General features: G+C 30.0%; 1 protein-coding gene across 4 annotated transcripts in view; it reads right to left on the bottom strand.

Moving 5' to 3' along the window:
* LOC121114021 (uncharacterized) overlaps window positions 1-21,859 on the bottom strand; it is a 133,299-nt gene extending 111,440 nt beyond the window's left edge. For all 4 annotated transcript variants that reach the window (XM_071887086.1, XM_071887089.1, XM_071887087.1 and 1 more), the window contains exon 1: window positions 21,741-21,859. The gene's annotated coding sequence lies outside the window, so the exon portion shown is untranslated. The remainder of the gene's footprint in view (window positions 1-21,740) is intronic.
* Window positions 21,860-22,920: the final 1,061 nt, after the last annotated feature.

The raw sequence follows: 22,920 nt of genomic DNA, 5'->3' as shown, positions 1-22,920 counted from the left end.
TACTCTTTCAAGCAAATGAATTCTTCTCAGCCTCTTGGTAGATCCAAAAGGCTAATATATCAAAAAACAAGCATTTCAGGTCGGATTGCAAGCCAAAAAATTGTCTTTTTATTTTAAATATGTGACGTGACTATATATGTATATATCTCTGTGAGATGAGGGTATTTAAAAAAAAAATTAAATCTATGGCTCTCAGACTTTCCATAACTATTATTTATTCTGTGTTGGTTGGCTGTCTATAAAGAAATTTGCTTAATGACTACTAATTAGACTTAGGGGAAACGGGAGGGTACATGACCATCATTCTTTTGCCGTTCAAGGTTCATTTGTATATGGATATATAAGGAATGCACAAATTTTTTTAAAGTTGGATTTGACATATGTTAAACATGGACGTTTGATATACTTTTTTTATGAGTTTAATAAATTTATTGTCTTATCTGCTTATTATAGAGAGTTAAACTGACGTTACACTTGGGGTAATAAGCCTAAAATAAGGTCATGCTGAAGACATAATATATACCGGCTCTAGAAAAAGTACTGAGATCTGCCTCTAAGTAGTTATTAAGATACTTAGAATCAGAATGATGTTGTACATACAAAATTTTATTTTATAATATTTTTTACTATAACAATGCACATTAATTATGAATCTGGCCATTATCAGCCACAATGACAGCCTCCGGAACCTCTTGCACACATTGGCAACGTAGTCTTTTTCATGATCCTCTACTGATTGTAAACAGAGGTCTTCAGGGTATCAATATTCGGGTGGTGGGCTTTGTAGGCCTTCTTCTCAATTTGCCACCAAATGGAGTAATTTAGTGGATTCAGATCTGGGATCTGAGGGGGCCAAAGTTTCTTGGACTAGAAGTTCATGTTGCTACCCGTCCACCTTGTACAATATTAGCAGGATAGACCAGAGTCCCGTCCAACTGAAATACATATGTGGCCTTATTGGACTTGTTCATTGGCTTGTAGCTGTTGTGCTTCAGATGATTCAAGAGTTGTTGAAGGCGGAGTTCTTTTTGACGTCGGGGTAGGAGTTGTAGCTCAATTCTTATAAGTTACGTTCCTCCAGCTTTTCGGATGGCCTTGCCCACAGTAGACCGATGCACTTTCTTCTTCTTGGTGTCCTGTGACATCTTCATCGTTTTCACAAAAATTATGTGAAAATAGATTGCAACATAAGAAACAAAGCTCTTACGGTATAGGGAAAATGCTTGTATTAAAACAAGACTGGTTTTAAATGCTCAAATAACAAAGTTTAAATATATATGGTCATTAAGCGTATCATTATTTTTTTTTGAATTTTTTCATCTCCTTCACAAGGTTTTTTTTTTTTTTTTTTTTTTTTTGAGGATCCCAATGTTCCTTTGTTTTTGATTGTGTAATAATGTTATAACAACTATTTTCAATTGATTGTTCAAATAAGTAAAAATTCATTAATATAACTGATTTTAATTATTTGTAATACTTGATCAAGCTACTAATAAATAACAAAACCTCATGAAAAAAAGTTATCTAATCTTTGTAGATCTCAATGACTTTCTCCGTATAGAATAGTTTTTAATCATAGTAAAATTACGTATCCAAAATTATAATAAGTAAGGAAATATTCGAATTTAATACAAAACACCTTTAATACTTAATCTAAAAAATAATTGGAGGTAAAATGTGTAAAAAAACTTTATCTAATCAACTATTTATCAGGGTAAGAAAGTCAAAAAATAAAGTTCAAAAGAAAATTGTCTTTGATGTAGAGACAAATATTGGTTAAAAGAGTTATTTTGAGTATTTAGTTGGCCTAAACCCCTCGGACTATTTAATTTGACTACAGTTATTAAATATTTTCGCATTTCTAGGTCCAAAACATCATAGGACATTTTAAAGATGACATTTAATATCTTTTGCCTCTGGATCTTTCAGACATCTCAAACAGCCATTTAAAATTTGAAAAATGACGTTTTTCCTTCTAAAATTGGCAAATTTCAAAGGGCTTGAGAGGTCTAAATTTTGAAGATGTGAGGCTAAATTTTTTTATGTGACGTTATTACAATATCGATTTTAAATTTTGTTTTGTTAATGCAAAATAGCTTATAACACTTTCTTCCCTATACATTTGAGAAGTAAAAATCCTTTTACGTTTATCAGGGTTGTCGGGAAGGATAAATAGGAATTGATTCATTTGTTTGTTGATCGTTTATTAAAATTCAAAGTAATGTAAAATCATTAGCTTAAACTGGATAATTGGTTGTTTTTTTTTCATTCAAAATCCAATAAAGCAAATTCTTCTTCCCTAAAATGCCCATAAAATTCAGTGCTCAATAAATGCTCTATATGATTTCGAGGGTTTTTAATTTTTTAATCTTTTAATAATATTTTTAATTGACTTTAAGACATTTACCAAAAAGCCAACGACCATTAAACATGAAAAGTTTGTTTCCATTTATAATTAATACATTTTGCGATTAATCAAAGTATATTATTACTCAACATGTATATTGTATACCTATACAAGGTGAGATCAAAAAATAAGGTTACGTTTCAAATTTGTGGGCAACTTGGTATGCTAGATTTTCTAATTTTTTTATGTTAGTCCATTCGAATACGAACATATATTTATTGCTTAAAGCTATATAATATATTTAGTTAGTTTACGAGAGTAAAAATGGTTAGAGGCATTTTGCGTGTTTGGTGATTTTTGCTCTACGTTCTAGGCTCTTGCATTGGGAGGATATGCCTTTGGTTTTGATTCAAAACTATATATCCATGATTTTTCACCATTGATGACCTTTTCGAGTAAATCAGGATCATCATTGACGTCTTTCGACAGCTCATGCGACGACATAAAAAAATAAAAAGATCTAGCATATCAAATATACGTTGCCTGCGAAATTTGAAAAGTCACATTCTGGGTGAACACACCTCGAATATCTGCTGCATGTAAAAAATTGTTCATACGTTGGTAATGACTACAAGCTATAGTTGAAGTTTGTAAGTAATTTCATTAAAAAAAAATGTAGATTTTTGCAATTAATATGTGTTAATTAATAACTTTAAAAACTAATTGTATTAAATGAGAGTTTAGTCAAATTTTTGCTCCTTTTTTTGAGGAAATATATTTGATTTATTTGAACTTTTAGTGAACAATTGATCTCAAACTTTTAGTACTTTCAATCATAAGTAGAGTGATTCAGTAATAATAATAATAAAAACAATTATGAGATATAGGGTTAACTGTCGTGGTAGCTTTGGATTGAAATGACCATAATGCTTTTTCAACCTCTGTTGGCGAACATTTTTTTATAACGTAGTTAGTGTAAATACCCCAAAAATAAATTGTATTTAATCACATAATAAATAGTTAAACGATACTCATAATTACATCCCTTTTGCACTCGTAAAAAGGCTAAAAAAAATTGTAAAAATTAAAAGAAATTGCAAAAAACTGAATCTTTATTTAATTATAATCTTTACAAAATAAGTTTGACGTGTCAACAAGATATAACTTCCTATTCTTGTAGTAAAAAATATTAAATTTAGATTTGGGATAAAAATTTATTTAAGATATGTATTCCTTTATACGAATTTTACGAATCAAATTAAATAAAGATCAGTTTTGATGAGGTTGTGTGTATTATACATAAAATTGCTGAAATATTACAGTCGTGTAACCACCATTGTATGCTCGCTTTTTGAAATAATCAGAGATTCGACGTATTTGCCTTTCAGGTATTTCTATTAATTTTCATTCGTTGATTCTTGTATGATTTAAAGCAACTGACTCTACGTATGACTATTAACTTCAAAAAAGGAATTAGATAAAATTTGTATTTTTATTCATGTATAAAATAGTTAATAGCTATTCTTTTAATATTAATTAACATTTGGCATAAAAAAAAATACAGAAGGCTAAAAAAATGTTTCCCTTTTGACTGTCAAAGTTGGGAGTGGATAAAAAGGTTTTTCGTTCTCAATCCTTACAGTAAAAAAAAAAGAAGAAAAACAAAGGAAAAAAAAGGAATAACTTTTAAGCAAAACATTATATTGAATTCACTAAACCTCGATTAAAAATTTCTAAACTTACGAATAAATCATTATCGAGATAAATACAGAATAAGATATTATTAGATGAAATGTTTCAGGAGCATACAGAATAATATTGGGGATCAAATGTAGATTCAAGGTGATAAGAAGTATTTTAATAATATTTGGGGTGTATAATATGCCACATCACTATGAGGGGGTTCAAAAATAGAAGAATGGGCCAGATTTTTTAAATGTACTTGATAAATCAATTGAATTGATTTAATATAGATGTTAAAAGATTACAAGGCAGGGCAATTTCATAAGCATTTCAATATATATGGATATGAATAGAAGAACAATAAATCCCCATAGAGGATTCATGCATATAAATATTAAAAAAAAGTATCAAAAATTTTACTCCCCAGGTAACCAAAAAATAAAAAAAGTAACCCAGCAGAAACAATTTTTTATTTCTACCATTATTATTTATGTCATGTTTATTTCCCCTCCATTCAAATCTCTCTCTCTCTCTCGAAGGGGTCAGTTTATAACTAAGTATCTATCTACTATGAAAATTCAGATAGTACTTTATTTTTGTACTTCTATGAAGGAATGTTCGTTCCCTTCCTCTTTTGAGGAGCATGATTTATATTCCACCTTTCTTTAAAACCATCAAAATGGTTGTAATTAATCAGTCAACTCAGGAGGTAGGTAAGTTTATTTCAAAAAAGTTTAGATATTATTAAAATATAAAATAATATTATATATATATATATAATAAAAGCATAGATACATTCTTTTGAGGGTATAAAATCAAAATAAAACTCGGAGAAAATGAATGTAATTTTTCATATTTTTCATTTCCTTTTTCTAAACGCAAGAGGTTATGTGATTTATTTTATCTGTTATTCAGTGTTTGATTATTACTCGTATTTTTAAAAAAAACTCGAAATTTTTTTTGACAATGATTCGAAATATTCATTAAAGAACTCCACTAATAAAATAAAAATAAATCAGTTCGAGGTCTTTAAAAAATAACCTACAATAGGCCCATATTACCCCATGCTCAGGGTAATATGGGGCCTCCAAAGCTGCATTACTATTCATAACACTCAATTGGTTTTTTCTTTTGATTTCCTTATAAATGAAGAAATAATGCATAAAAAGTATTGAATTTATACTCAGGGGGTTGGCTCCAGGGGCTGTGGCCCCTTCTCCAAATTAAGGAATTGTAGCTTTTAACTACAAATTTTTTTCGTCAGTTGGGAAAAGTATGAAGCAGAGCAAGAAGTTTAAAACAAAAAATGTGAAAACCTATGGATTTATGAAATTGTGTACAAATTTTTTCCTTTGCCTCAAATACTCAAAACTCGAACTCAATACTTATAACTCGAATCCAACACTATTAATTATATTATTTCCTTTTCAAATAACAGTCTTTTCATGACTAATTACCAAAATTTATTTGCAAAAATACCTCAAAAACATTCATACATTGATAATTAAATGAATAGCCTGCTCTGAGTAAGGGTTTTTTCTTTTAATCACTATGTATATAGTGTGTACCTACATTTATAATAAGCATTTCCACTTTAACAAAAAAATAAATGTGTTTAACGAACGCATTAATTAGAATCATTCAACTCTTTTTCTTTTCTTCTCCTCACTATTTCAATTTGTGTATTCAATTTCACGAATTTAAATTTGTATTTCATAGTTTTTGTTGTTATATTTATAAACGGATTATTCACTTTGTATTAATGGCTACAGATTAAGGCTATGAGAATAATAACAATAAAAAGAGTTTTAAATGGTCTGATTTTTTTATTTTTTTTTGCTGAAGTGACCCCCCTTCCCCCTTTTCATATAAAAAATATCATTTTAAGCCTAGGATTTATATTTTCGATAGACATTCATAATAAATTCTGCGAGTTCCTGTATTTTCTTTTCAATCCTTTTTAATAGTATATATAAAATACACCATCGTTTGTAAGTCTTTTTGACAGAAGAAGCTATTTTATCATTGTTTGAGAGTCACTGATACAAATGAAATCACAAAAAAAAGAAATGCACCAGCTTTTTCCTGATCCTCCATTTCTTTACGGATGTGAACTACTGCAGGATGTCATTTTTGTAATGAAAAAATTATGTAGAAATATTAGAAAAGGACACACGGTTTTTACGTGTGTTGTTTCTTCTTATTTATTTATTATTTAATAGTTCGTCGTGGTGTTAACTTCTTCCTCTTAAGTAAGCATTCTTGCCCATCTTTGGTGTAAATTGAGTTAAAAATGCATAATCAAATAAAAATGTATAAAACTTATTATTATATTTTCTCTGCACTAATGCCATTAAATGTAAAATAATAAATCTGTAGTAATAATTCGTTTTCTTCCCAAAAATAATATAACAACTACCTGGTATTGACATAAGACTTAATTCAGGGGATCATAAGTCTTTCTCTCCCTTTCTCCTCGCGATCCTTTTTTGCATTTATTTTTTTTTTCAAAAAGGACATCATTAACTATGACTTATTATGCTCGATGATTAACTATTTCATAGAAATATAGCATATTGTATAAGAAATTAGCAATATTTAACAATCTTTAGATGAACATTTTATTGATTTTATGCACTATAAGTATGGATGGGATTTTTGGTAAAGTAAAAACACATGTTGAATGATCAGAAAAAGGAAACAGTTGGTGCGTGTGTTATTCTTTCTTCATTCTTTAACAAATCATCGTGGTTTTAACATATCGCTATGAATCTATATGGTATATTTAAAAAATCATGTTAAAATAATAAATATTTAAATATAACTATAATATTATTGTATCTACACAAATGGTATTTAAAATTATAAAGATTCCCCTGTTTAGAGTAGTAATTAATTTTTTCACCTTCAAATCATATAATAGGCAGCGGATGTGTACACTGTCTGGATTCAGTAATACCATATGCCTCTCTCCCGCCTTCTTGTCACTGTCTACAAAAGTGTCATTCCTTACTTTAAGTGATTTCATCATTGGCATTTTTTTACAAAAATGTTTTCTTTTTTTTAATATTTACAAGAGGAAGAAGCTATTTTAACATAAATTCAATTTCAATTTTGTAAATAAAATTAATAGTGTTGGGATCGGAAAACTTATACTGGTCAAAGACAGTTTTAATCTTTTTCTTTGTCAACTAGAAGGCGTGATTTTTTGCTGCAAACAGCTACGCAAATCTGCAGTTCATTACATCCTCTATTTATTAACGACTAAAAACTGCTTCATCTCATAAAAACTGATTCTGTTTATCAATTTGTATATTTTTTCCCCTAATGAATAGAAAAATGTTCAAGCTTACGTAGATTTTTTTTTTTTTAATTTCTAATAATTAGAAGGGCCACTTTTGGTCCAAAACATCAAACCCATACGGAGGTTATCTTAAGTTATTAAATGAAGCTGTATATTGCAACATTTTCTTGACTTTAAAGCCCTCTAGAAAATTATTAGGGTAAATTTTTTTAATGTCTTTATGAAAAAGTCATCAAATATATATAGTTTAAAAGAAGTATACATTTAGGGTGTTTTATGCCTCACGAAACTTACTCATGACATATTATGCCATTTTGTATCTGTTTACTAAATAACAACTTTGTATTAAAATTACTGATACAAAATATAAAATTAGCAATAATTTTCCGAATTTTTGATAGATATCTATCAGATACATACAAACGAGTAAAAAGTTGTTCCTCCAAAACTCATTTTTGGATATTTTTTGTTCAAATATATGTTTCTCTATTTATCTAAATATTGGTACAATGATTGATCTGTTAATATTATGAATTCAAGAGAAGGGTATTCAAAAATCAAATGTAGTAATACCTTTACGTACGAATTTTATTCCTTCATGGACGGAGCTTGTTAACAAAAAAAAAAATGATAAATCAAAGCAATTTATCTCATAAGAAGAAACTCAAACTAAAATTTACTTGGAGCAGCCAACTATTATGTCAATATTGCTCAGTTTCCCCCTTGCATTTCAAAAAACTTGTTGTTTTAGTACTTAAGCCTTAATAAAGTTGGAGTAACGATTCCTAGTCTTATTAGTAGCTATTTTCCCACTAAATATGTCTCTTTTTAATCAAAACCACATATGACGTCACTTTTCATTTTCTGTCCCTCATAATCTATTCAACGTTTTCTTCCCCTTGTAGAATTAATTTAATTAATTCTGTTGACAGGATCTATTTATGGAGGCAGCATAGTTAGTAGGGATGGGTATTTTGTAGAGTGCAAGAAGAAGGTGGGAGTGAGACTTATGGCAACCTTGAATTAAGACTCTTGTTAATATCAGCTGCCTGTTATAAGATTTTGAGGGGAGAAAATGGATTACTGATATATATAGAACATCTTTCATAATTTGTCATAACATGATAATGGAGGGAAAATACTATCAAATTATATATAATTTTATATTTATCATACATTTAAAAAAATCCTCAAAATAGGCGGGAATTAATTATTCAAATGAACAAAAGAATAACTTTAGTACCAACCCTTTTTGCTTTTCTAAATCTGTAAACAATTATTTTTCTATGGATCTTTTGCACCTTCTTAGATAGGATGAACATTTAATTATACTCAACGTCCCTGTGGTACAAAAAAAAATGTCGCTATAACCATTACCCTATAAATTGATCACGTGTTCTTCTTTTTACCACTTGGTTTTTAAGGTTTAGTTTGAGCACTTTTGGTATCCCAAGGCATTACTGTAATATATTCATAAATAACAGGCTTAGAAGATGTTTGATCCCATATCTGTACTTTAGAATGAAGTTGCTTCAATAATAATACTTCAGCTCTACATTGAACAAGAGCAAGCAAATAGGATTTTCTCAAAATCGTGTGGATTCTATTTTTTAAAGAATATTCATCCGTTTCTATCATTTAATCAACTGAATGTGCTGTAAATTGTACATGAAAGGAGTCAAAATTTTATCATAACAATTGAAGAATGAAAAAATTATAGATTTTATTTAATAAAGCGTACATCAGGGTCAATATAAGTGTCTTAATCCAAACAAAAGTTTTTAAGCTATAGACTAAATTCTTCAGTATCTTAACTCATCCTACAAATTTGAATAGTATGCCTATAAATGAATCAAATATGTCCATGAAACATTGGGGTGTACGTAAATACTAGAGTTGAGACTCGGTCCAGCCCGGATTTTTTTTTCGGTTCGTTCTTAAGTACTTTTCCTAGACCGATTTGGACAGATTTTTCGGTCCAGATCGCGGTCTCCCTCTATGGACCGATTTTTTTCGGTCTCATAAATAAATAAGAGACCATTTTTTTCTAGAACAAATATATACAAATAATAGAGGGTGGGAATAAAATTAATTCGAACTATCTCTGTTTAAACTTCGTATAACGTCATTGTACTTGAAAAACATATCATGTCATGTCATATACAGTTTATTTTTAACTTTATCTACCGGTCTGGACCGAATTTTATATTAGACCGGTCCAGACCGAGCTTTTTGTTGGACTGAATTAGTTCGGTCCAGCCTGGTCCTGGATTTCTAGACTGAAATCCAACACTAGTATATACAAATAAACAAAAGAAAAAAACTTGTTTTTCTCCTATTCTTGATTTTTGTTGGAGATGGTTTGTATGTTGACACAACTCATTTGCAAAAAAAAAAAAAAAAAAAAAAAATAGCTATAAATATTGTTCTTTCTCACGTAACAATATATATATACTTTTTCAAAGATAAATCCTCATGGTAATGTGGCTACTATACCTTAAGGTGCCCTCCGCCTTCAACAGAAATAAATTATATTTCTGTTGAAGTAGAATCAAGAATGTTTCTATTGATTCTTATCTCGTCTGACAAACCGTTCCATTTGTTAACATTGTTTTATGAATCATTACACACTTATTTAGAGCCTCATAACAATAAGAAAAACAAGAAGAAAAATAATAAGAAAAACGTACTTTTTGTGAGTTGTTATTTAAAACCTTTATCGATGAAGAAAAATAAAAAAATACACAGACTCCCGGGCATGGATGGGTATTATTCCATTGATTGAAAAAAAGGGGGGAGGATTATTGATAGGCGTCATTACATAAGTTTTTTATCTCTCTCTCTCTCTCCCCTACGAAAACAACAAGAACAACGTTAATTAATTAATTAATTATATTGTTAGTCATAATCATCATCTACATAAAAAAAGGCATGATACAACATGACGTCATACCCCTAATATTGCTCTTTCCTTCACGCTGTTATCCCAGTGGAAAAGAGTCTAACAAAGTTTTACTTGAGAGCCCTGTTATTTCATGATTTCATTATGGCTGTTGCTATGGGAATTTATGCTACATTTATGTTGATACTTTTTACAAAACTCGTAGATTTTCAAATTTATATATAATGGTCATTTTGTAAGATTGATTCAAAGGCAACAAATGAGCAGGTGATAGAGTCATCCAGAAAGTATCCCACTTAATGGGGCCTCCGTTGGGCTAAATAATGGACTTGATTCGAGTCCGGAACTGCGTTCAGGCCTGAGAAACTAGATCCCAATCTAAATTCTTGTATTCCAGGACCATGGAGTCGATCAGTGACTTATTTGAAATTTTATTATTATTATTATTAGAAAAACAGGGATAACGATTTCTTCTGTAGATGGTAAAAGTCTAAGTACTGCTATTGTTTGCCAATCCTTTACATGGCTTTACTTCTGCAACACAAAAATTATGGAATGTATTTTGTTGTCCTCTGTATATGTTTCCCCTTCTTTTCCCATCATCAGTATTCTGAATGTAGATCAGTTGATTTAGAAGGAGCTTTTGTTAGGCTGTGAAGACTTCTCAACAGTTTATGAATAATCATTCAATGACATCCAAATAGTGTTGTCTCGATTCACCGTCTATTCCAGTCCACGGTAGTACATAAAGGCTATACTTAAAGTGTACACCAAAAGTATTTAATTGAATTTCTAATTTATAAATGGCAAGTGGGTAGGCGTAGGTACTTAATTTTTGATCTATTTTTTCCTTTGCTAATTTATCTGTTTGGTTGCAACACTATTTACAAATTCTAGTTTGCTCAAAGACATTAGCCACTAATAGTATTAAATTCGGTTCGACTAAGTTTGACTCGACTCAATCGAACAACACTATCGTGCAATGCGCAATATAAATAGTTATATGATATCTCTTCTTTGGCTTTATACACTATTGGAATTTAGCGGAAGTTCAAGGATCAAGGACTGGTTCTAAGACTGAACTGATCTTTAGCAATTGGGTTATACAGAACACTACACTCAAATACACTCCTAAGATTCTTTAAAAAAAGTTTTTACTCCTTTAAAATTTGGTTGTTAATGTCTAATACAAAATGGCGGAATTTCAGAGGGATAATTCCATAGGGAAGGCGTTTAATTATTAAAACGATAACTCTGTACGAAGAAGGAATTTTGGTATTCGGAGTATTATTTTTTGAAAGGATTGGAGGATCCTAATGGCTCAAATAGTCGACACCCTTATATGACTTGGACTCTCAGCCACTATAAATTATAAGAGAATTAATTGAAATTACGTCATTCTCTCATAATAATAATAATAATAATTACTAAACTATTTTCATGGGGCCATTCTTTACCATCCTTACTTTACTTATATGTATTTTGTGGATGAAAGGGCTTGGCCATTTGAATATAAATTAAGATTCGTATTACTTTGATGGATTATTCAATATATTTCTTGGTTTTGGGTGGTTGTACCCATACATGTATACAAACAACATGTGTGTATATACAAAAGTAAATTGGAATTTCATCGCTTATTTGTGGTACTTGATTACGGGAATTCCATCAAAAAGTTGTAATTGTCTGATGAGTGAATCGATAAAATACATAAATCACTCACTTCCTGAATGAAAGGAGGGGGAGTTGGGAAGGATATGACTGATATGCATCGATTGACGAGAGCATTTACACAATACCGTACATATGTCAGAGCAAATAAACAAAAGCAATTAAATCTCATGACCATTATTTGTGAGGAATCCTCTTGAATGATGGCCTTTTTATTACAGCAGAGCAATAACAGTAACCCCTTGATGATCCTACATACACACACGTCAATAGATAAGTGATCTTATTCAGAATACGTAATTTATGTTAATTAGATAATATATTCTTATTAAATAAATCCACAACACATATGTATCTATCTATCAATCTCTGTTATTTTTTTTTGTGTGTGTCTGTTTGTTCGAATGGCACTTTAAATTAAAATCAAAGATTTTTATAATGTTAGACTAGACTGGAGAGAAAGGTGCCTTTTTATCGAGTGTCAAAAAAACAAACAAATAACTTGCATCAAATTTGCACAAATAATGCAGATTACTGTGGGAAAGAAATCAATAACTCGGTCAACTTTTCTTTCAAATATTGCATAATTAGTTTATTTTTATAATCAATATTTGTAATAAAGCCCATTGTTTCCCCCGTAACTGAACCCATTTGAATTTTTAATTATTTTCCTATCTACGGATACATCTAACTTAATTAAGAGAAATAGGAATTTGGGACAGTTGCAACAATTGAACATAATTTTTTTTGCAAATTTTATTCTTCAATGTTATTTTAAATCATTACACTTCACATCAAACATATTTTTTAGGGATCGAAAGAGCTTTTTGAGAGTGAATTTCTTCGTTCTATAAATCGAATCAGTCATCGTAAATGTAAGCTTTTGTATTCTGGAACATGCTATGATACCTTGAAAGTGAATGATTCAGCAACCTATAAAGGTCGATTTTGTTATTCTTCAAAAAATATACTTTAGTCTAATTTTCGAAATGTTTTATCAAACTCGATTTATGTCATTGCTATTCTTGTACCTGGCTACGATGAGAGTTTTTGACGAGTTGCATTCGAATACAATTTGTTAAAACTACTGACTGGTATAATATCTTAAATATTCTCCAACAATAGTAGACATATCGTAGGGTTTGTCCAAAAGTGACGTAACTAACCATTTTCTCGCTCTGAGATTTGTTGATTATAAGTTTGTTTAATGTATATGAATAGTTTTTGACGGTTTTTTTTTTTTCATCTCTCCATAATTCATGGTACTCAACAATACTTCATGAATAATGTCTCTAACCCAAAAAGTCAAAATGCTAATTATTTCTGTAGATAAGTCACTTAACTCTTAATTTTATTCTTATTTATAGACCTAACATACAAGATTTTACATCAACTTTCTGGGTTCTGGCATGCAGCTGGTGCAAAATTGGCGTACCTGTATCTTAGCTCAATTTGGTACTGTGGATTTATAAGACCCTGGAAGTTACGTCACTTTGCTATGCTAGAATCACTCTAAAAAGTCAAATAAAACTATAAAATATGGTTTTGTCAGATACGTCACTTTTGCATAAACCCACGATATGTAAGTATGCTTTGTTGCAACAGTCTCCTGTCTTCCCTAAATACACAATCAAAGACATTATGAGGGATGTTTTTTGTTCGGACTTGATCATTTAAGTGATTACCTCCAAAGTATTTTTATAAATCCACTTTAATCATGTTTGATGATTAAAGGTGTATTGAATTTATTCATTTATTTAATTGGCGATCAGCGTGATGCGTGAAGAAGGAATCTTTACAAAAATGGATGAGTGTCACACCTTCTAATATACTATCGAGTCTCTTTACTTTCAATGTTCATTTGATGTCTATATAAAACCCATAAATAAATGCCTAAACACTACTAGATAAAAAATAACATTTGTACAAATTGGTTACATTTATCGTTACATAATGTACATTTCATCGGATCTGTTTATGTCTTTAATCATTTTTAGAATAACTTGCTGAGATTCACATTCCTTTCTGGTTTTTGCATATACATATATACCATAACAATAGATAAGAAATTCCATTAATTGAGTACGTATGAAATAGTGTTAATACTCGGTCTGAGATCGAATTTCTTCAGTTTGGTCTTTAGTAATTTTTTCTGAACCTATTTTTAGTCTCAGACTGAAGGTCTAAGTTTAATCACGGACCGATTTTATTCGTTCATACTCTATCTCCAAACCAGTGATACAAGTTGTACTCATATAAAAGTTTTAAAACTAGAATGATGTCATTATGTCCATGTTTCACAGTTTATAAAAAAAACATTCGACGTCATCAATAATTCATGTATGAAATCAGTTTACAGTGAAGTTTAAATTAGACTGATGCATATTTTTTTTTCTAATCGGAGTTTTCTATGTTTCCTGAACTAACATCTTTTAAAAAAACCAAATTAGTTTAGACCAACAAAAACTACATCCGTCTCAAACCGGTCTAGGATTTCCAGACTGAAATTCAACAACAGTACGTATATATTTAATGATTAATTCTGTAGAAAATGGATGGATATTGAAATATAAATTTTCTACATTAAAAAAATTAAAGTCAATTTGATTTTTTGTCTAATCGCATATAAAGATGAGTCATCAAAAAAAAGGGGGGGGGGAATATGGTCAGTTATTACTGGGTTTGGAAATTAACATTAGAAATTTCATCAATGGTACAAAATCTATGGTTAAAGTCAGTTTTACGGGGTCATGGTGTCTTATGTGATAGAAATATGTTCGGGGTCTATTTGTTAAAAACTAGAATTTAATTACCTATTTTTCAAAGGCTATAGTTTCAAGTTTTTCTTTTTTTAAAGAATAATATAATTTCGCACGGGCCCCAGAATACATACCTTCAATGATCCCTCTAAAATCAGAGCTCTCTATAGTAAACTGGTTAAGAGACAAACAAAAGGTCTAAATTATTTTCAGATGAGGGCTATTGAAGCTTCGATTTTAGATTGACCATGCACAAACTCCTTCTGCAAAGAGTTGGAATATAAATAATGAAATTATCATTATATATATTTAGTGAAGCAATCATAAAAATGTTATATCTCAAGCAAGTCAATCCCCTAAAGAAAAATCCAATCAACCACCATGGCTGTTGATGGGATATAGGTCTGGTTACTGTTTCAGAACTAGACTATGAATTGCATAACTATGAAGGGCCTACAAGATCTTTATAAAAGGATTACAATCATGAGAGGATATAGAATCATATAAGAAAAAAGACTGAGTTGCACTCGGACCCACTTCATATAAAAAACCAACAGTAAATAAATCCATCATCCACCCTTTCACAAGTTATTATTTAACTTTTAATTGAATCACAAAAATGTTTGATTTTGTTGTTATACGCAATATATATTATGTATTTTTTTTTTCAGCCTTTGTATATATGAAATTTTATGTACGATAACTTTTACTCTCAAATTTCACTCTCCTCTCGACCCTTTTCACCGTCTTCCCATTCCATTAAAAAAGAATATATGTTATATCTATACACATTTATGTTAGAAATAAATAAAGGCATCCCTAAATATATATTAGGGTGAAGGGGATGTTTGTTCAAATAAACTTAACTTAATGTAATTCCATTCCATGTATATTTACCTGGAGTGCAAACGATGACATAAACTATCCAAATTACAATTGTGGTTTTTTACATTTATCATACTATTTTTTTATCTATTAAAAGATAGAAATTTAATATTAGCCCTAGTTGGATTTTATCCTGTGGACTTTATGTTGCCACAAGGATCAAGAACGATCTTAAGAACTAAATAACTCTGAAGGGCATACAAGATCTTTATAAAAAAATGACAATAATGTACTCTCTCTTAAATTATAAAAAAATAGTTTAAAATTTTTGAATATTATTTCCAAAAAAATATAAACTATGTGAATAGGTGTAGATTTTTGAATTTTTTTGCCAAAAAAATTAATACTTTTAATTTCCTTTTTTAATTTTTTTTACAAAAAAATTAATTTTTACTTTAGATTTTTGAAATTTCTTCAAAATAAATAAGTATGGGAAAAAGTTTTTCAAATTAATTTAACATTTGAAATTGAATTTTGAAATTTTTTTGATAAAAATTTAACTTGCATGAATAATTTTAGATTTTTGAATTTTTTTTTACAAAAAAATTAATATGTGAAATTTTTTTCCCAAAAATTGATATTTGAAATTTAATTATTCAATTTATTTTTCCTAAAAAAATTAATTTTTTGTGAATAGCTATGGATTTTCGTGGGGTTTTTTGTAGACCCCTCAAAATATAATCATGAGACGCCCCTGAAAAGGCTAAATGTTATCTTTCAAAATGTAAGGATTTTTATTCCAACAAACTCACCCTAATGTTTATATATATATCTATAAAGATATTTATGTGTTGTATGAGAAAACCGGAAATAAGTTCATCAATTGCCTAAGGGCCGCAATCTACTCACACTACAACTCTGTGCATGTTGTTTGTAGGTAAGACGTAGTAGTAGAAGATTGTAACTGACCACGGAGAGGGAAAGAAAATTAATAGCTATGAAGAAAATTAGGTATTTGATATGAGAAAATTTATCATAATAATTAATTAAAAAATAAACAAATATTTTTCACAAATAACATTTATAATAATTAATTATATGAATAAAGATATTTTATGCAATTTTCACATCTTATTTACATATTACTTCAAATGTAAATATATCTTTTTTAATTGTTTGTGGTTGTCATGAGGGTCCATTTATTCATTAGTATTCTTTCGACCATGAAAGTACAACCTACAACTAATATATATATATATATAGGTAAATATTAGAATGTCTCATTTTTGGGTATATATTTTATTCACCTTGCCCAATGGGCTGTTATGCTGCGTACAATAAAAAAGCTGACTTTGGCAAAATTTGAAGCCTCTAAGGTCATTTTTGGCATGGTACAGTTCAATGTGCTCTTTTTTTGCTCAACAACTATCATATAATACTTTAAATAGGGTGAAAATTTTCTATCTTTCCATCTTAATAAAGTAAAGATTATCTACATATATGTATTGATGTACGTTTGACTGAAAAAAAAGCATTTTTGATCTAAAAACAACGATGTAGTCATATTAATGTAATCTCGCAGGCGTTTTGCATGTAGCATTGAGCGTGTATATAGGGTAGACTATATAAAGTGCAGCCTGATGTATATCATATAATTGTTTTGATTAAAGAAATAACAATCTAGTCACATTAATAAAATCTTGCAGGTGTTTTGTATCCATCATTGAACGTCTGTAGCTAAGGCTTAAGCGGGTAGTACTCTAGAGATTAAATGACTCTCTGGCTCATCAATCCTAACATCATGTTATTTTTTTTTTCTCAAGCTGTTATGATTATTATTTCATTCGTGAGAAGTGAACATCAACGTTTTGAGTAAGTACGTGTGAGTGACCTCATAAAAATAGTGAGAAACACGAGGATTTATTGGGTAGTTATATACTATATTTTTTTAGGGAAAGTTTGTCTGTTCGCCAAAGCCTTATAACGTCGGGCAATGCCGTGTCTTACTCTTAAATTATTCAAGTCAAGGTACACAAGGTTTTTAAATGATAAACCAAATACTAAAATATACACAAATTAGGGGGGTGAGAGCGGGGCTAGTTGACTTCCTTGGCACTTTATGGGATACTACTCCGTTTATACGTTTAAACGCTTTTAAGATCTGAGTTTTTATTCAAAGTTTAAAACAAAATGAACTTTTGGTACTAATTTAATTACACAATTAGTTGTTCTATCAATTCTAACATTAGTATTTTTTTTAGCCAACTTGCTCACTCGATAAGGCTAGTTGACTCAGTATTGATCATTTATTAATAAGAGTAGAAAATAATAGATTTTATCAGTGAATCGAAATTAAATGTCCTGTGCCGTGCCAAAAAGGGCATGAGATGCTTCAAACTTTGTTAAAGATAGTTTTTTTTTTATTGTTCCACACAAACAAAGTCAATGTGCAGGGGATAAATAATTAAACCGAAATCGGAACAGTCTAATATGTATTTAAGGCTTGATTACTATCATCAATTCTCAAATTATTATTATTCCATTATTAATGGGATTTTATGTAGCTAGCTCTATGATGATGAGGCCTGCAGAGAATCTCATTTTTTCCCCTTCTACCTAAATCAAATGTGTTATCAGATTCATTCTCCAGAAATCTTCCAGTGGTTTTTATCATGTCTCTCTCATTTACTACAATATTCTTAAACATATTTGAAAAATGCAAGAAAAGATCCGGGAATAAATGATCGAGTCAAATGATAGAATCTGGGATATTATTTATGTCACCAGAGTAATATATTCCTGGCAATGTTAGGGGACTCATAAAAGTATCTATATTTTGCAGAGCTGGGGGCTTAGACACGTTAGAAAGACAGTTTTTATTTTATGCAAAAAGCACCAGAAAAGGATTTTCTCTTATTGCACCAATGAGGGTTGTTTTAACTTTTAACTTTCATTTTGGATTGTTCAGAAGTTGTACTTTTTATATGACTTAAATGCCTGGCAAATATAAACTGTTCCAACCCTTTGAAATGCCTATAGTACAGGCATGCCAGATAAAACTAGTACATATAGTAAAGTACTAGCTGATGCCATATATATTTGGGATCCCTATGGATATTATGCTTTGTACCTCCTCAACGCATAAGCTAATTAGTGATCGTTCTGGGCATTTTGGGACAGTTCCACGGTTCAGAGCTTCTTGCCAGAGAACATATGGACAATGGATGGATAATGCTTCATTCAATTAAGGAGAAACTTGCCCCTGACGACCCCTATACCTTTTTGCAGGTATACGAAAATAGTTAAAGCTTCCTACGAACAAAGGAGAACGCCCTTAAGTCCATTGTGGGTATTCTGATGGTCTTTGGGTTCCCCTTGAACTTTTTAGCAAGGCTCCTCTTTTTGGCTGTGATAGAATTCTGAGTGCTTGCCTAGATGTCGTCCATAAGCTCTGACGGCAGAACCAGACTTAATCCCAAGCCCTTGGTCCTTATCATCCGTTTCTTGACTTGGAATACGACGCTTAATGAGTAGAGGACAAGACAAGCAATTTTAGAGTATCCCGTTCTGGCGTCAAGAAGAGCTCATACTCTGCTTCTTTTGGATTGCATCTCGGAAATGGTGTGTCGAATTATTTTTTTTTTAACTAAAAGTTGTTTGTTCATTCTTGTAGATAATTTTAAGGAAAAATATTCTGAAGAACATTTGAATTACACTCACTAGAAACCATTTAATTAAATTTAACGATTTGCTTTCTCACACTGATGAGTAGAATTATGTGATATTGCATGGGTATCAAACTATTTTTATTGTAATATATCGATATTTCACAACGTATCATTTGATACGCTGGTCCAATTAATTATCTTTATGACTTTGAATCAATAAATTTTCAAAAAAACTAATTACACTTTGGACAAGTTTATAGGATGAGTTAATTTTTACACGCAGAATGCGCTCATTTTCTATAGTCTGATAATACATTTATACGACATAGAACTAGAAAAGGTGGAAATGCTCACATTTTAAATCGTGTAAGAATATGATAATGATATAATAACTTATACAATTTTATCATCGAACGTTGAAAGTACACTCCTCTCTCATTTTTACGTGTAAGAATTCTTGTAATAAACAGTTTTAATTTGTATTGATATTTTCAATTAGTATCAATACCACTAGGTATTGATATCGTATCGCAATATCATATAATATATAAATAAATTGACAGCTCCCATATTGAAGTCGAACAAAATATGCAAGAGTTTTGAACTAACACTTTGACTTTAAAAAATATGGGAAAATAATATGTTCAGGAAGTGTATTTAGAAATATATAATTATTTCGCTTTATATGATTTTAGTGCATCAAATCCATAATTTTTCGTTGTTTTTACTGATAAAGTTTCATGTAAGATATGTACATAATCTTACCCTATTGTAAAATTAGGAAGTTCAGGTTTTTGGATATGCTGTGTAGTTATAATTTCTTACATAAATAATTTAAATGATTGTTACTTTTAATATAAAGGCAAAAATGTTTCTACATAAATAATTATAGGATAATTTTGTGCAAACCTAGAGGAATCAGTCCCTTTAAAATTATTCTAATCTGTTTGAAAGTATCGGCTTAAACAGATTCTTTGACATTTAGAAAATATATATACTACATTAAAACAGCTCCAATCTCAGATAAGTCTAAAATGTTAAGCAAAAGTCTTAATAAAATGTAAATTACATTATTTAGTAAATATTTTTTTAATCAACTTATTAGTATATTTTAATTTTTGTTTGTTCACGCGTAATTTTGCTCAAATCGCGGAGGTCATCCAAATGAGCAAATTTATCAAGTTATCTTTTGTTGAACTTCTAACTGTCCACCATTTAAATTAAGCAAATATCTAAAGACGGGCCGCCAAGAATTTGCTTACAATACACCAATTTAATAACGCAAAAGCTCTGAGTTGACCTTTAATCTATAAATAAATGCATCTTTGTGGAAATATCTTCATAATATTAGAAGTATATCTACAATAAAATAGTCAACATCAATTGAAGACGATCGGTTTGCAGACATATACTAACATAATACATATTTGGTTAGCCATCTATCAGGAGTTTTATAAAGGTATACTCCACATGAAGGGGTGAGACTTGATATGGCCTTGATACCTAAGACTCGCGACTTCACTTGGATTCGAAAGATATTTTATGCTAAATTCAAGAAACACATTAAGACTATAGATCCTATATAGAATTATTATAGGACTTGTGAGCAAGGACTTGAGACTCAAATTGGACTAGCAGTGTAAGAAATTTTTCATCCCACTTTCAATTTGTTCTAAGAATGTGCAGAGAGTTTGTCTAAGAAAATTTGTATTCCTTCAAATTGACTAGATATTTGCTTATGGCTTATGAAAAAGTATTGAAGTTTCTTTTTTATCATAATTCGTTTTAATAAATAACTATAACTTATTTCAAAAGGCATAAGTTTTTATGATTGGAAATGTGTACTTATATAGTCGTCGACGGAAATAATTTGAATATGTTATGTAAAAATTAAAATCAAATCACAGCATTAAAATATATATAATTTGTCTCAAATAATTATTAAAGACAAATTATTTTTATATTTACAAATTACTACGTATTTAAATATATCTAAGGTGATATTGTGCTCTAAGAATCAATATTTTAAAAGCAGTCTAATAGTATGCTCTGAATCATATTGGAAAAAAAAATACAATATATTATTTAAATGAATATATTTGAATACTTGTAAGTCAATTAATGTGAGGCATATTGAAATTTTTATAGCAGAGCGTTTGATTGGGGATGTACAAAACAAGGAGGATCTATTTCAACATCTATGAAAGTACATTCCAATACAATCTCTTACCCATGATCAAAAATAAAGCCTCACGATCAATAAAAATGGAATTTTTTTCAAATTACATATGTATTATTATATCAAGAAGAGAATAAATATGGGTAGGAAGGCTCGTAACATAGATATTTGTGAAATCCTCATAAACTGATCTAATGTCAAAATCATCTTGTCCTATGACCTCCATAAATCAACCATTCATTCCCTTACACACATTTAAATAGATAGGTATAGCACACATTCCCCCCTCTTTAGCAGCCCTCACAGAGCTTATTAAATTCCAATAGATCCTAATCGCACAGTATAATCATTAACTAACAAATATGTGTACAAAAAATTCATATTTTCATTTTTGTGACTTACCTCAAATCACTGACAGAAAAAAAATATATATTTATTTTTCAATATTTGAAATCACTTCTTTAACTTTTTTCTTCTTCTTCTTGTTCCCTTCACTCGTTTTTAAAAAGCTATCGGACATACAACTGCCGTCAGAAAGATACTTATATTTTATTTTTGATTCTTGCTTTTTTTTCCCCAACACTATATATATATATATGTATAGGAAGACGTGAAAGGTGGTGATAGAAACACGTAGGGGGCGATGGAAGAGGAAAAAGAAAGACAGGAGGAAAAGAGGGGGACCCTCAAATCTTTTTGTCCCATCGAGTGACTGTTTTATTATATTGATAGTATTATATATATATGAGGTGCAGTAATAATAAGTCCATTATTTGTAATTGAGAATATTTTTCTTTTTAATTTCATTAATTATGTATCTTCTTGGCAGACAAAACATCCTTACCTGACGGTCGGACTCAATTGTCTTCAATATTTTATCCCCATTTTCGACAATTGACCTACTAGAGAAAGTATATGAAACCCCTGATCCGGGGGCTGCATTGCAGACCCTTAATTTTTTGGCGTGGCCCACAACTCATCCTCTCTTCTAGGAGAGTTTTTTAGTAAAATTGTCACACCATGATCCAAACTCGCATAATACCCTGGAGCGTACAAACATTGAAAAATATTTGACGTCATCCCTTATTTTCTGAGTTTGCTGTTGAACAATTACATATATTTGTTGTCCCTTTATTAAATTGCTATCCTAAAGTTGAAATGAATTTGTATAATAAATAAGTTTTGTTTTTTATGTAGATAGTTTTCATGAAATTTAATTTAATGGGTTTTGAAGCCCATTGAAATATTTCAAGTGGTAAAGTATCCCATTATATTCAAAGGTTTGTCGTCATAGAACCTGCTGCATCTTTTAACTCAAAATTATCGGAAATAAATTGGAAAATCCATAATACGTGGGTAAATATATTATCACTTTCCATCCGAGCTGTCGTCATCAAAGATGTGTGCCACCTGGCGTTGTTTTGATGAAACACGAATCCTCTCCTATGCCAGTTTCTTTTTGTATCAAGCCTTCTGCAAAATGGTTCAAAACGGTTTCATGGTTGATGTTCAACTCCTGGGGATGTAACGACTGGTAAGATGACGGGTTATTTCGATATTTTCTATGATTTTATCGGCATTT

Source organism: Lepeophtheirus salmonis, chromosome 3 (assembly GCF_016086655.4).
Source record: "Lepeophtheirus salmonis chromosome 3, UVic_Lsal_1.4, whole genome shotgun sequence".
NCBI classification, from domain to species: Eukaryota; Metazoa; Arthropoda; class Copepoda; order Siphonostomatoida; family Caligidae; genus Lepeophtheirus; species Lepeophtheirus salmonis.
Note: the sequence above shows the minus strand (reverse complement) of the source record. Positions and strands in the feature narration are given on the sequence as shown.